A 14,565-nucleotide genomic window follows, 5' to 3' on the forward strand; every position below is an offset into this window, starting at 1 on the left:
CCTCGGGAGGAGGCAGACCCAGAATAGTGTTGCTGTGTCTGGTTGCTGTGTCCACCTATTTGGATAGCACGCAGAGCTTTAGACAGCTCTTTGTCTGCTTTGGTGGACAGGGGAAAGGGAACGCTGTCTCCAAACAGAATCTTGACCACTGGATCGTGGACACAATTGCATTGGCCTACCAGACCCAGGCCGTGCGGGTACGAGCAAACTCTACAAGGAGTGTGGCATCCTCGTTGGCACTGGCCAATGGCACCTCTCTAGCAGATATCTGTAGAGCGGCGGGCTGGGCAACACCCAATACCTTTGTGAGATTTTACAATCTCCGGGTTGAGCCGGTCTCGTCCCGTTTTTTGACAGGTCCGAACACATAGAGGTGAGGACATGTGCTCTACTCCCCCAGTCGAGTCCACAAGTTGCAGACCCTGGGTGTCCTTCCTCCCTAGCCCTCTGGCTCCGAACTCAGCAGAGGAAGTTTGCAGCCAGACCCACTGCAGGCACCGACTTGCCTGAGCTGGAATATGTGCTCCACAGTTTCTGATTATTCCAATATCTCCTGTGATGTATTTTCCGCGGTACGGTCCCCCCTGTTGGTGGACCCGCGTCTGCCCCCCCCAGTCAATGTGTTTGTAGAGCTCCTCCCTGTCAAGGCAGGACCTACCACCACACCACTTCCACTTGTGGCTGGTAAGCCCATGTGACATATTTCCCAAATGTTAACCTCCCCTGTTGGCCAGGATGTGGTCTCTGCGGGATCTTTCCCCCTGAAAGAATAGGATTGGAAAAGAACGCATTCCCCGATGTCTGTTATAGCATTCCACTCTCTGGAATGAAAAAATAGAGAGAGAAAAGGCAGGGCTGGCATGGCCTGCTCCCAGGCTAGTTATGTCATGAACTATATGATGTCTCTTGGGGTGTTGGGGAAGGTTACATGCAGTGTGATGCACCTGCTATTTTCGCACACTTCAGCTTGCTTACACCTGCATCAGCAGTCCACGTAACACGTTCAGTGTTGTGGCGTTTTTAAATAGGGACCCCTAGTGTTACTACATCGACACAACATCAAGTGAGTGACAAAAGGGGAACGTCTTGGTTACTGCTGTAACCTCCATTCCCTGATGGAGGGAACGAGACATTGTATGTTTCTTGCCACAACACTGTAAGCCGCTGAAAGGGCCGGGAGCTTACTCTCGGCTCCTCAACTCAAAACCTGTCTGAACAGACGCACGCTTCCCTCCTATTATAACTGTATGTCCGGGGTAGGGGTATGAAAATTCTGTTCGGCAATTCTCATTGGCCTTTTCTCAAAGATAAGAGGTAACCGAGGCTCTAAAGAGAGACCCCTAGCATTGCTACATCGACACAACGTCTCGTTCTCTCCATCAGGGAACGGAGGTTACAACAGTAACCGAGACATTTACTCAGAATGGTACCAAAAAAATACAAATCTAGTAAGCAGCAGAGCTGATGACAGAAATGCCTTGTTGATGAGAGAAGTCAACGGTGAATGTTCAGACTGGTTTGAGCTGACAGAAAGGCTATGGTAACTCAGTGTGGTGAGAAGGGCGGGGCCGAGCAGCATCTGGGCAGAGCGAGACGCATGAAGGTATGTGTTTGTGTGTGTCTTTAAGTTGAAGGTGTCTGCTGAAAAGCAGCGCGTGTATTGAATGTTACGACTGAAAAGCCTTATTGTGTGACACTGAAAAGTGTATGTGCAATAAATGTCTATGTGTTGTGCCAAGTCTTGAATTTGTTACACTGGTGCCGAAACCTGGGAAGGTGGCCAGAGGATGGAGGAACCACTGCCATCAGCCAGGAAGTGGAGGAGCCATTGTCGCCTGCCAGGGGAGGAGCAGCTGTCATCCGCCAGGGGACGGAAGAGTGGCTGAGGGCCAGACACGCTTGTGGTCCGGCGAGCCACTTTTTCTCTTTCTCTATCCCCCTTGCTCTTTCCCTCTCCCTCCCCTCATCTCTCCCTGGGTCCAAAGAGGTGGGGAAGACCTGCTGGCAGAAGGACAGCTGGAAGAGCAACACTTCCCCTCCAGGAAGATTTTTTTTTTTACGTTTTACGTTGACTGTTCAGCCAGTATCCGCCTCCTACTTGCCCATCTTAAGAACTTCGTTACACTCTGATAACACCTCTGTACATTTGTAGTGAGCAGAATAGCATCTCAGAATGAACAACATGTCGAATCTTGAGGCGGATGGGCTACAACAGCAGAAGACCATGTCAGGCACTTTGTTAGAAACATAGTGTTCCCACTAAAGTGCTAAGTGAGTGTATGTAGGCTGTATGTTCAAATATGCATATTATTTGAGTTTTAAATGTATTATGAGATTATTTTCTGCAGTGAAGGCACCACATAGAGAATGACCCACACAATACTAATATAGAAATCCATAACTGAACAAGGTGACATTTTATGTCGGGTAAAGTCACCCCTTGTTTAGTGATATATTCAGATTCTTTTCTAATGCAACTAATATATGATAATGCAGTATATAGTAAAAATTCTAAAAATCTCTGAAACCAAAAATGTATGGTACTTTAACTTGAACTGCACTTAAAAATGTCAGAATAATTAATACTTGCTTGCCTAGGGTATAAACTGCACAACAGAATCAATTAGTTTAATAGCCAAGTGCTAAATAATTCATTTCCTATGACTGCATATGCAAATGCCAGATACCTGTACTATTATTTTCTGTTATATACGAAAGAAAATGAGCCTTTCCATCTTTTCAAACGAAGCACTAAAATGCTTTTTCAGCACGTAAGCGCATGCTGGTTCTCCACATGATGTTGCAATTATTCTGATTTAGAGGTTTAATTCAAATGGCTTTGATTTGAGCTATTCTGAAGGTAGATTGCATATAAATGCTCATCCTTCGAAACAGTGTATGTGACCTCTGAAGTGATGACTCTTGAAATCTTTTTTAACAAAGTTTGAAAGAATTTTAAGTGACACTTGGAATATTTGCCTTGACTCGCTATAGTCCGATTAAAAAATGCAGGCTTTTTGTGCCTTAAAGAAAAGTGCTGAATGCATTATTTAGTGTCAAAGCTATTTCAGTGCTTGAAGCAGTTTGAAAGTCAATTTTGACAGGACATTCTACATGTAGTACACTTTGCAAGAAACACTACTTTATTCAGTGGAAGTGTTTGACAAAATTTTGAGACCAACAGGACCAACCAAGAGTTAGTATACAGTGTGTCCTGTTCCAATCAAGGAGGTCTATGAAGGACATTCAATAATTACTTTGAATCTTCTTGCCTGCTGTCTGTGTTTTTGTATTCTTCACAATGCATCAGTGCTTGAATTGAGGGCATTAAGGACCCCCCATAAGAAGTCAAAAATAGACTGGGGGGCTCAAATATTTGAATTTTAGTAAAGATAGTAATGACAAGTACAAGTTAATTTACACAGTTAGGATACAATATATTTTGTGAATTATTTACATTAATCAGGGCTGTACAGTGCAAGCATTTTACTCGCATTTGCGAATTAAAATTACTGCTTATGAATGCAGAAAATTATTTGAACGTACGGCGTGAGTAACAGCTAAAGCCCAAAGTTATGAACTTATTATTGCAGCCTTCCATCAGAATTAAAACTCCCTAATGTATCTTCCCTCACATACCAAAGGCAAGTTAGTTATTTTTGCATTAAACGTGCCTTTTTTTCACTCTCACATGGCTGCGAGCACTGTTCTCACCCTATCTTTCTTTCATGCGCAATGCAGAGACCAGGGGAGAGATATAACACGTGAATATGGATTCTTGCTTGTTTTTATGTGTCAAAATTACAGAAAGCATTTTAAATAATGACCAATTAATCTTGCGCCCACACTCAAGATTCTGAGATACTTCCACTGAGTCAAATTAAAATGTGCGAATCCATTATATGCATGATAACAGTAAACAACTGTGGCAGGGAGGAGGGCGGGGCCGGGTCGTGAACCTACACACTCGGTCCCGTATTAGGCTAATTATGCCTCCGTGAGGGATAAAGGTAGACTGCAGGGGATCGTGTGGGAGAGAGAGATCGTTTACAGACATGTCCGTCATGTGTGTGTTTGTGTCTTCTTTTAAGTTTATCATTAAACCATTATTTATATCGTCAAGCCGTTTCTCGCCTCTTCCTTTCCGCACGCGGCTGCTGCGTTGGGGTGGACGGTAGTGGCGAGAACTCTACTACGGCGTATCCCTCCTCCTTCCCGGGTTTCGGCACCAGTGTAAAGTTTCAATGGAAAGGAAGAGGCGAAAACCGGCTTGACCGGCTGTCGCCTGAATGAGTGCTTGTGGGTTTCTTTTTCTTGGATCTTCAATGGTCATCAAAATTCTATAAAATCAAAACCAAGCACTGCAAGACTGTAAAAACCTCTTAAAACGGCATATCTTGTTGATGCTTTATAACGGGATCAAGCAGCAGCATGGTTCTGCATAAGTGTGTAATAGACCAGCAGAAATGTCAACCACTAGAATTGTATCAAGTATCATGTCTATCACAGTTATGCAGAATCTGTGGCAAAGCAATTTTCCAAAAATCATTGTATTATAATCATAATTTTGCATTTCTCAAGGCCATCAATGATAGTGCTCTCTCGTGCGTGCACACGAGCAAACACATAACGAGGAGAGAGAGCACGCATCCATGGTGGTGATAGACTGTATGTGTAGGATTATATAAATAGGGGGGCTTCAAGGTAAAAAGGTTGGGAACCACTGATTTGGCACATATTTTCATAGAAAAACCATAACAATAATAAAAAAAAACAACATATACAAACGCAGCATTGCTTCTTTGTGGTAAGTTAATGTAATATAAAATATCAACATTGTATAACTTTCATGAATAACCAATTAAGCATTATTGAATTATACAACGCTTAATAGACAGTTAAAACTGAAAATACATTAATTTAGTTAAGAATGTCATGAAAGTTTGATTTTAAAGTTTTAAATGTTGATGAACTAGCATATGTTTGTTAAAGGCAAATGGAAGTATAAAGTGTCATCAATAAATTATTAGTTTATTCGTGGCTTAAGGAGAAACTTTCAGGACCGATGTAGTTTAGTGCTGCCTGTAAGGTTAATTTGACAAATAATTATTTGAAAAAGGTTTATCAGAGAAGATGTTCTTTGTCATTGTAGAGCAGAGGAGGGCGTGGCCGGGCTGGAAAATGCACGCCCGGTCACCAACGGTTGATCCAAGATGGCGGCGCGGTAGCACGCAGCGGCCACTCCGGATCCAAAATGGTGCTTTTTTTGTTAAAAAAGCCAGACTTTTGCGGCACATGGACAGCGGAGCAACCAGTGTTAGTGTCTACCGTTGCCAGACACTACTGAAATATAAGACTCATGCAAAAACCAAGCTGCATGATGACCTGCAGGAGGTGCTACGCGTACTCGGCTTGCTGCGGAGACCAGGCCTCCAGTCATCGGCGTCGCCTGATGCCGGTGGCCGGGGGAGAGGACGTTGTAAGTGGTGTGCGAGAAAGCGGAAGTGCGGCAAGAGGGCGGGGGTCCATGCTAGGCTAAAAACCAACCCTAGCCGGACGGCTGTCCCGTCTATCCTGCTCTCAAATGTTTGCTCCCTGGACAATAAACTGGACTATATCTGACTCCAGCAGGCTACGCAGCGTGAGTTTAGGAGACTGCTGCATCTTTGTTTTCACGGAGACGTGGCTCAGCGACAGAGATGCCGCCATTCAGCTAGACGGGCTCGCCTCGTTTCGTGCCGACAGAAATACAGCTCTCTGCGGTAAGACTCGTGGTGGTGGCTTGTGTGTTTACATCAACACGGAATGGTGCAAGAACTCTATGCTAGTCTCTAGTTACTGTTCATCGCTGTTGGAGCTTGTGACTGTTAGATGCAGACCTATTTATTTACCACGGGAATTCACCACTGTTTGTTTTACTGGAGTTTACATTCCTCCCAGCACTAACGCTAAGGAAGTGCTCTGTGAACTGTATGGGGCTATGAGCGAACTGCAGAACGCTCACCCTGACGGACTGTTTATTGTCGCCGGAGATATCAACCATGCGAATCTCAAGACAGTGCTCCCTAAATTCCATCAGTATGTGGACTTTGCAACGAGAGGGGCGAACGCGCTTGATCTTGTTTACACAAACATCCCAGGCGCGTACCGGGCATTCTCCTTGGTGTTCACCTGGCGGAGAACCTCACCTGGTCCCTCAACACCAGCTCTATCACCAAGAAAGCCCAGCAGTGTCTCTACTTTCTTCGAAGGCTGAGGAAAGCACATCTTCCACCCCCCATCCTCACTACATTCTATAGAGGGACTACTGAGAGCATCCTGAGCAGCTGCATCACTGCCTGGTTTGGGACTTGCACCGTTTCGGCCCGCAAAGCACTGCAGAGGATAGTGAGGACAGCTGAGAAGATCATCGGGGTCTCTCTTCCCTCCATCAAAGACATTTACAAAAAACACTGTATCCGCAAAGCAACCAGCATTGTGGACGACCCCACACACCCCTCAAACAAACTCTTCACCCTCCTGCCGGCTGGCAAGAGGTACCGAAGCATTCGGACCCTCACGGCCAGACTGTGTAACAGCTTCTTCCCCCAAGCCATCAGACTCCTCTGGTTTGACACACACACACACACACACACACACACACACACACACACACACACACACACACACACACACACACACACACACACACACACACACGTGTCCTGAGTTGCACTTTAATTACTGTCACTTTATAACTGTCTGCTAGCTCAATAACTCATAGTATGCTATGTTTACGTTTTTAGAAACTGTCATCTTTTTTGCACTACTGTGTACTGGTCGGCACTGCACTGTCTCTCACTGTGCCTACTGTCCTGTCAGAAATTTCTTGTACTGTCCTGTACCTTTTGCACATGTTTGCACGTGCACTTTATATAGGTATATATAGGTATTTTATATAGGTATTTTATTTAGTTGTGTAGTCTCATGTGGTCCTGTGTTTGTCCTATGTTGTTTTTATGTAGCACCATGGTCCTGGAGGAACATTGTCTCGTTTCGCTGTGTACTGTACTAACTGTATATGGTTGAAATGACAACAAAAACCACTTGACTTGACTTGATGGGGTTGCACCAGGGATAAAGGTGGCCGGTGACGCCGGTTCGAGAGAGAGAGAGAGAGAATTACAGGCAGCTGCTCTGTGTGTTTATGTTTGTGTGATTTTGGTTCAGTTTTTCATAAAATTATTATTTATATTGCCAAGCCAGTTCTCACCTCCTCCTTTCCCTTAACTCCCACTTTACAGTCATGTATGAAGAATCTTTTGTTAATGAATTCTGTAGTGATTTTTAATGCATGTATTCTCTGTTGTGCCCCTAAATACCGATAAGTGCAACTGTACTTCTAGTGCCAATGAACAGAATTGCAAACATTAGCATTGCTTTCAAACAGCTTTTTGAATACTCCTCAACTCTGCTGTTGATCAAACAGATAGTCCCGCCCACAACTCATGCCATAGGTTGGGTGAATGTTGTTGTGATGGACTGGACAGGATGCTCAAAACAAACAGAGGAATTTTTACAGCACCACAGAGACACAGTGTTTACAGTTTTCGGGAAAATTAACTTACGAATGGCTGACTTATATTGTAGTCGTCTCTGCATATTAAGCTGGGATAAGAGAAAGTATTTTAACATACTGTAGAAAAAGTTATTGCTATTCACGAGAAAGAGATTAATGCTGCCTTCATGTGCTATTGGAATTATCCTATTCCTATCCCACTTCTGATTACAAGTACATTGCATTCAAGTGCTTTGTTGTTGGAAAGAAAAGGAAACATGGATGCTGCCAGGTTCTTTCCTACATATTTCATGAGGAACCTTTATTTTGATACCAAACTACATATTACTTGGTATGTAATGGAATTTTGGTCAAATACAAGCTATTTCATAGTGTACAAATGCAAAACATTCATCAAATGGTTGCTGATATGCGTAAATAAATATGACTGAAATGGCAAGCTCTATTTAAAAAATGCATAAAACCTATTATTTACTACAGAAACCATAGTCTTTTCTGCCATATTGAAAGTTTATGACTCCTCCCATCTCGGAAATTCAGGCATCAAAACTCTCAGAGTTTCTCAGTCAACTTGAGGGGTCGTTCATGTGCAACTTTTGAGAGGAAAACTATTGTATATCTCCAGAATATTAAGAATGCAGTGCACATGTCCAATTGACTATAGTACATTGTCATAAGGGCAAACGTAAAATAGAATAAAGGGCTTTAAAGCCCTAAATAATTATGGACAAAGATAGATTCTGTTAAAAATCTGTTCTCTTTTAATGCAATAAAAAAAAACTATTATAATAATAATAATAAATACAAAATTTATAGTTTATTGATTGTTCACTGTATAAACAAAGTCCATGATTAAAGTAAAAAACTATGTACTTTATTAGACGGGTTTAATTAAATAAGGCAATCCATAACTGTAGTCCATTTTAATATTTCAAAATTGAATTATAGAGGGTTTATTAAACTAACCAGATGCAATAAATAAAATAAAAGAGAAAAAAAAGAACTAAGAATTCACTTGGACTTTTGACAAATGACTTGAGACATGACTTACAGTAGACTTGACCTTGAAAGACTTGACTTGGACTCTACCTCAGGGATTTGTGAATATGTTTGATATTAATCAAAAATATAAAATTCCCTAATTCATAATTCATTTCACAATGACATTTTTTTTTATAAATAAATAACTTTTGTGTGTATATATATATATATATATGTCCTCGAAACGAGCATAAAATGTATTAAGCTCATCCGGGAGAGAGGCAGAAGGTGTTCACGGCGGAGTTTTTATTCTCTTTGTAGTCCGTGATGATGTTAATTCCCTGCCACATACTTCTAGAGTCGGTGGTGTTGAACTGTCCTTCAATTTTGTGCCTGTACTGGCGTTTGGCTGCTCTGATAGAGTTACGGAGTGCATAACTGGCTTGTTTATGCTCCTCCACGTTCCCGTAAAGCCAGGGTCCAGACGGCATTCCGGGCCGTGTCATCAGAGCGTGCGCGAATCAACCGGCTGGTGTTTACACCATTTTGCCTGTACAAAAGCAATAAAAAAAATCACTTGTTTAAATGACTGGCGTCCTGTTGCTCTGACCCCCATCATCAGCAAATGCTTTGAGAGGCTAATCAGGGATCACATCTTCTCTGTGCTGCCCACCTCTCTGGACCCATTGCAGTTTGCTTACCACAACAACCGCTCCAGTGATGATGCCATTGCATCTACAATACACACTGCTCTCTCCCACCTGGAAAAAAGGAACACATATGTGAGAATGCTGTTTGTAGACTACAGCTCAGCATTCAACACCATAGTGCCCTCCAAGCTTGATGTGAAACTCCGGGGTATTGGCCTAATCAGCTCACTGTGCAGCTGGATCCTGGACTTCCTGCCAGGCAGACGTCAGGTGGTTAGAATAGGCTGCAACATCTCCTCATCACTGACCCTCAACACTGGAGACATGCAGGGCTGTGTTCTCAGCCCACTCCTGCATTCCCTGTATACACATGACTGTGTGGCAACACATAGCTCCAATGCCATCATTAAGTTTGCTGACGATACGATGGTGATAGGTCTGATCACTGACAAAGATGAGACAGCCTACAGAGAGGAGGTGCACACTTTGACCTGCTGGTGTCAGGAGCACAACCTTTCCCTCAACGTCAGTAAAACCAAGGAGCATGTAGTGGACTTCAGGAGGAAAGACAGAGTACACAGCCCTATCACCATTAATGGAGCACCGGTGGAGAGAGTCAGCAGCTTCAAGTTCCTCAGTGTCCACATCACTGAGGAACTCACATGGTCCATCCACACTGAGGCCGTTGTGAAGAAGGCTCACCAGCACCTCTTCTTCCTGAGATGGCTGAGGAAGTTTGGAATGAAGCACCACATCCTCACACGGTTCTAAACCAGTACTGTAGAGAGCATCCTGACTGGCTGCATTACCGCCTGGTACGGCAATAGCACCGCCCACAACCGCAAAGCCCTGCAAAGGGTGGTGCGAACAGCCAGACACATCATCAGAGGTGAACTTCCCTCCCTCCAGGACATATATAGTGTGTGAAAAAAGCTTGGAGGATCATCAGAGACTCCAGCCACCCGAGTCATGGGCTGCTCTCATTGCCACCATCAGGGAGGCGGTATCGCAGCATCAAGACATGCACCAGCCGACTACATGACAGCTTCTTCCCCCAAGCAATCAGACTTTTGAACACTTCATCTCTCATGATCAATAATCAGCACTGCTCTTTATTAATCTTATATCTCACACTGGACTGTCATAATTACATTCTCCACAATACAACTACTGTATATATATTTTTTATATACTCTTTATTTTTTATTTTTATTGTATGTGTATTCTATATTGTGTGTTTTGTTTACTGTACATTGTATATAATTATTGTGTTGTGTAAGAATTTCCACTTTGGGGTGAACTGTTCCTTTCAGATTAATTTACATCAGCTTTGATTAAGAATGGATCAATAGTATCAAATTTATATGTTTTTTGATTGGAAGTTCTACTGACACATGGGATTTAAAGAGCAGCTTTATTTGGTTAAACAGCACACACAAACATCACTGGCACACTGCCTTCTCGAAGAGCACAGTTTTTGCTTTGTGTTTTTAAATGATGGTGAAAATTCAAACAGCATTATACTTATATTTTAATGTCTGACCCTGAGTGATTAATAAAAGCTTTCATTAGAATTCGTATCTCATTTGGTGAAAAGGGCAATTTTCTGATTTCAAGGTTCATAGTGAGCACAAGGAAAGAGATATTGTTGTTCAGATGAATATTTCCTGGTGTTACACAATTCCAAGGGAAGCAATTCTGCCTGTGGGCCTTCAGAACATTCATCATGTTCCACTCCCACATATGGACATGAGTGAGAAAATATAGGGCTGATGAACCCTCAGCAATATGAAATGACAAAATGAGGCATTTTGTCCTCTATTAGTTCTGTGTGTGGGAGAGAGAGAGTACAAACTAGGAATATTTATAGCATATGAATATGAAAGGCTTGGCTAGTTTTATTAAGTGATGAGTTAAAGATATATTTCTGAAGCAGCCCATGAGAGCGGAGTCTAGGGCAGAGAATCAGAGCTGATAACCTTGCGGTTTAATCAAAAGCTGGTTCTGAGCAGAGATTGGGCTGGCATCGGGCCTGGACGGTTGAATGTTCCGTCACAGTGTCAGTGTGTGCGCAAAGACAAGAGGCTTATATCTGCCAATTCTCCACACAGAGAAAAACATCAGATAAGACTCACTACAGCTGCAGTCGTTGCAGGAAACTGGAGCTCACATGTGCCCATACATTAAAATTTCTTCCCGCTTTGACCACTGAGACTGTTTAGTCTTTCAACCTACTTTAACCAAATTCACAAAAGTGATAACCTGCTATTGTTACCTTAAGGAGTTATTTCTACCTCATCTAGCTCTTAAAATGAGTTTTGTTGGTGTAACCTAATGGAATCCGGTTGATTCTGTGAATCAGTTAATTTACATGTTAACAGATGAAGCACAGTTTTTAGGTAATTTTTTATTGACTTTTTTCATGTTTAATATTAACAGACTTACATATTCCATTGATAAAAGTGGCATTCATTTGTTAAGTTCAGTCAATGTAACACAACAGCTAAAAAGAATATGGAGATAAAAGACATTGTTGTTAATGGTACATGTCACTTTTGTCCGTGAGTAATTTGAGAGCTTTGGTTGATAGGACTATTTTCAGTGAATACAATTACATTTTGGTCTGTTCTTTGCTAAATTAATACTTTATGAACTATTTTACCCCTATAACGCTGTGTGTATCAAATATGATATACGAAGTTTGACAGCTCCTGTTTCACTCTCTGAAGAAAAGCGGTTTCAGTGTTTATATCGATCTATTTAAAATGGTGGCTGACCAATGGTGGCATGAAAAGTGACTCTTATGTTGGGATAAATGACAGCTTATTTAAAAAAAATTTAAAGTGATAGTGATGATTATATTGTAAATAATATATTAAAATGAGTATTTGCTGAATATAAGCAACTTGTGCCTGGTTAAAAAATGTTACATTATTTGATTAAAAAAATATAAATAAATCTTTGAAATCCATGTATCAAATTTGATACAGCAGGCTTTTGAGGTATATCTCTCAATTACATTACATTTCATTCATGTCCACCTCAAAAAAAAAAAAAAAAAAAAATCAGAGCTTTGAAAATTCTGACATGTACATTTTATAATATTTAAAGTGTAAACTAATATTTCTGTGTATTTTAATTTATGCAGCATGCTTTGTTATTAAAAAGATCTCATTATTTTACATTGCAAGCTATCATGATGTCATCTTACCCATAAGTTTCTGAGAACCAGTGAAAGAAGTTTTACAATTCCCCTTTTTAAAATGTAAATATAGTGTTTGGTGCTTAAAATGCATATGATAAAAATTCTTTATTGAAAAAAGAATATTTGATTCATATTGTATTTGATAAATTTCAATCCAAATTTATAGACCAAGGAGAGGAAGTTGTCATGGCCAAACTCTCAAACATTTGGTATCTCTGAATAGCCCAGGGAGCCAGGGAGATAATACCACAAGATTTACCACTGTAGCATGTATGTGCTAACAAAAACTTAAATAACAAATACTACACAAAAATTATTTGCTGGGCCTCAGGAGGATAATGACCTCTAAAGCCTAGTGTTACAAATATGATGATTTTTTTTATTTTATTATTTTACAATGTCTTTTTATAGTTTGTCTAATGCAGGGGTGACCAACCCTGCTCCTGGAGAGCTACCTTCCTGCAGAGTTTAGATCCAACCCTCATCAAACACATCTGAACCAGCTTATCAAATTCTTTAGGATTACTTGAAAATGACAGGCAGGTGTGTTGGAGCTAAACTCTGCAGGATGGTAGCTCCCCAGGAGCAGGGTTGGTCACCCCTGGTCTAATGTCATTAAAAACTTTTTAATGTAAAAAAAACATTCCAAATACTTTCCTATGTTAGGTTTTACAGGGTTAATGGTAATATAACTGGTTGTTTTTCTTTTGTGTGTGTGTGTGTGCGCATACAGGTTTTGGAATAACATGAACATTTCATAACATGAATAAATTATTTCAGAATGTTGGCCGAGCCCACTTCATTTATCTAGCTCAGTGCATAAGACATGTCAGTTTATGCAGCATTAAACTTAAAACTGCACTAAATTAAAAAAATATATACCATTACACAAATATGCATATTCAAGAATGTTTACGCATGAATCCTATAAGCCAGCATTTAATAAAACATACAATCACCCATTAACTGATAAAAAATACAATAACACGGCTTACAGTCCAGTTTCTATACTTCACAAATTTATCAGCTGCTCTCAAGAGTATATCAATTTACATGTCCTACAATGTCACTCCCCACAGTGTCGTGATTTTACATTATTTACTCAGCTTGTATCTTATTTCCCGTTCAGACTTTTTACTTTCATTGGCTGGCTTTCTGCTGCATCACAGCAGCTGGAAATGAATATAGATCACACTTTCTCTTTATGACAGCTCATCAGCCCTCACTGTTCTATCACGCTTTGATGGCCGTAAGTCTGCAAACCTGGAATTCTCACTGAGCATTTCAAAGCCAAAAAAAAAAGATAGTCATTCTGTGAGTGTGGACTTATTATGATGCATCACAGAAGCTCTATTTCCTGTGTTGTTTCTCAGATAAGACCAACTTGCCTGCAGTGACAACAAGCTAAGTCTGATGATGCAGTAACACACCGCCCCAGACTATAACGGACCCTCCACCTCCAAACCACTCCCGCTCCAGAGTAAAAGCCTCGGTGTAATGGTCATTCCTTCGACGATAAATGCAAACATGACCATCACTCCAGGTGAGACAAAACCACAACTCGTCAGTGAAAAGCACTTTTTGCCAGTCCTGTCGGGTCCAGCGAAGGTGGGTTTGTGACCATAGGTGACGTTGTTGCTGGTGATGTCTGGTAAGGACCTGCCTTACAACAGGCTTACAAGCCCTCAGTCCAGCCTCTCTCAGCCTATTGCGGACAGTCTGAGCACTGATGGAGGTATTGTGCATTCCTGGTGTAACTCAGGCAGTTGTTGTTGCCATCCTGTACCTGTCCCACACTTGTGATATTCGGATGTACGGATCCTGTGCAGGTGTTACATGTGGTCTGCCACTGTGAGGATGATTAGCAGTCCTTCCTCGCAGTACGGAAATTGCAATTTATTGCCCTGGCCACATCTGCAGTCCTCATGCCTCTATGCAGCATGCCTAAGGCACATTCACGTAGCTGAGCAGGGACCCTGGGCATCTATTTTTTGGTGTTTTTCAGAGTCAGTTGAAAGGTCTCTTTACTGTCCTAAGTTTTTATAACTGTGACCTCAATTGCCTACCCTCTGTAATCTGTTAGTGTCTTAACAACCATTCCACAGATGCATGTTCATTAATTGTTTATGGCTCATTGAACAAGCTTGGAAAACATTGTTTAAACCATTTAC

The 14,565-nt window shown here is 41.5% G+C and overlaps 1 protein-coding gene across 1 annotated transcript in view; it reads right to left on the reverse strand.

Moving 5' to 3' along the window:
- LOC127633152 (astrotactin-2-like) overlaps nucleotides 1–14,565 on the reverse strand; it is an 875,437-nt gene that overhangs the window by 437,127 nt on the left and 423,745 nt on the right. The gene's annotated exons all lie outside the window — the stretch shown is intronic.

This window comes from Xyrauchen texanus, chromosome 3 (assembly GCF_025860055.1).
Source record: "Xyrauchen texanus isolate HMW12.3.18 chromosome 3, RBS_HiC_50CHRs, whole genome shotgun sequence".
Lineage (NCBI taxonomy): Eukaryota > Metazoa > Chordata > Actinopteri > Cypriniformes > Catostomidae > Xyrauchen > Xyrauchen texanus.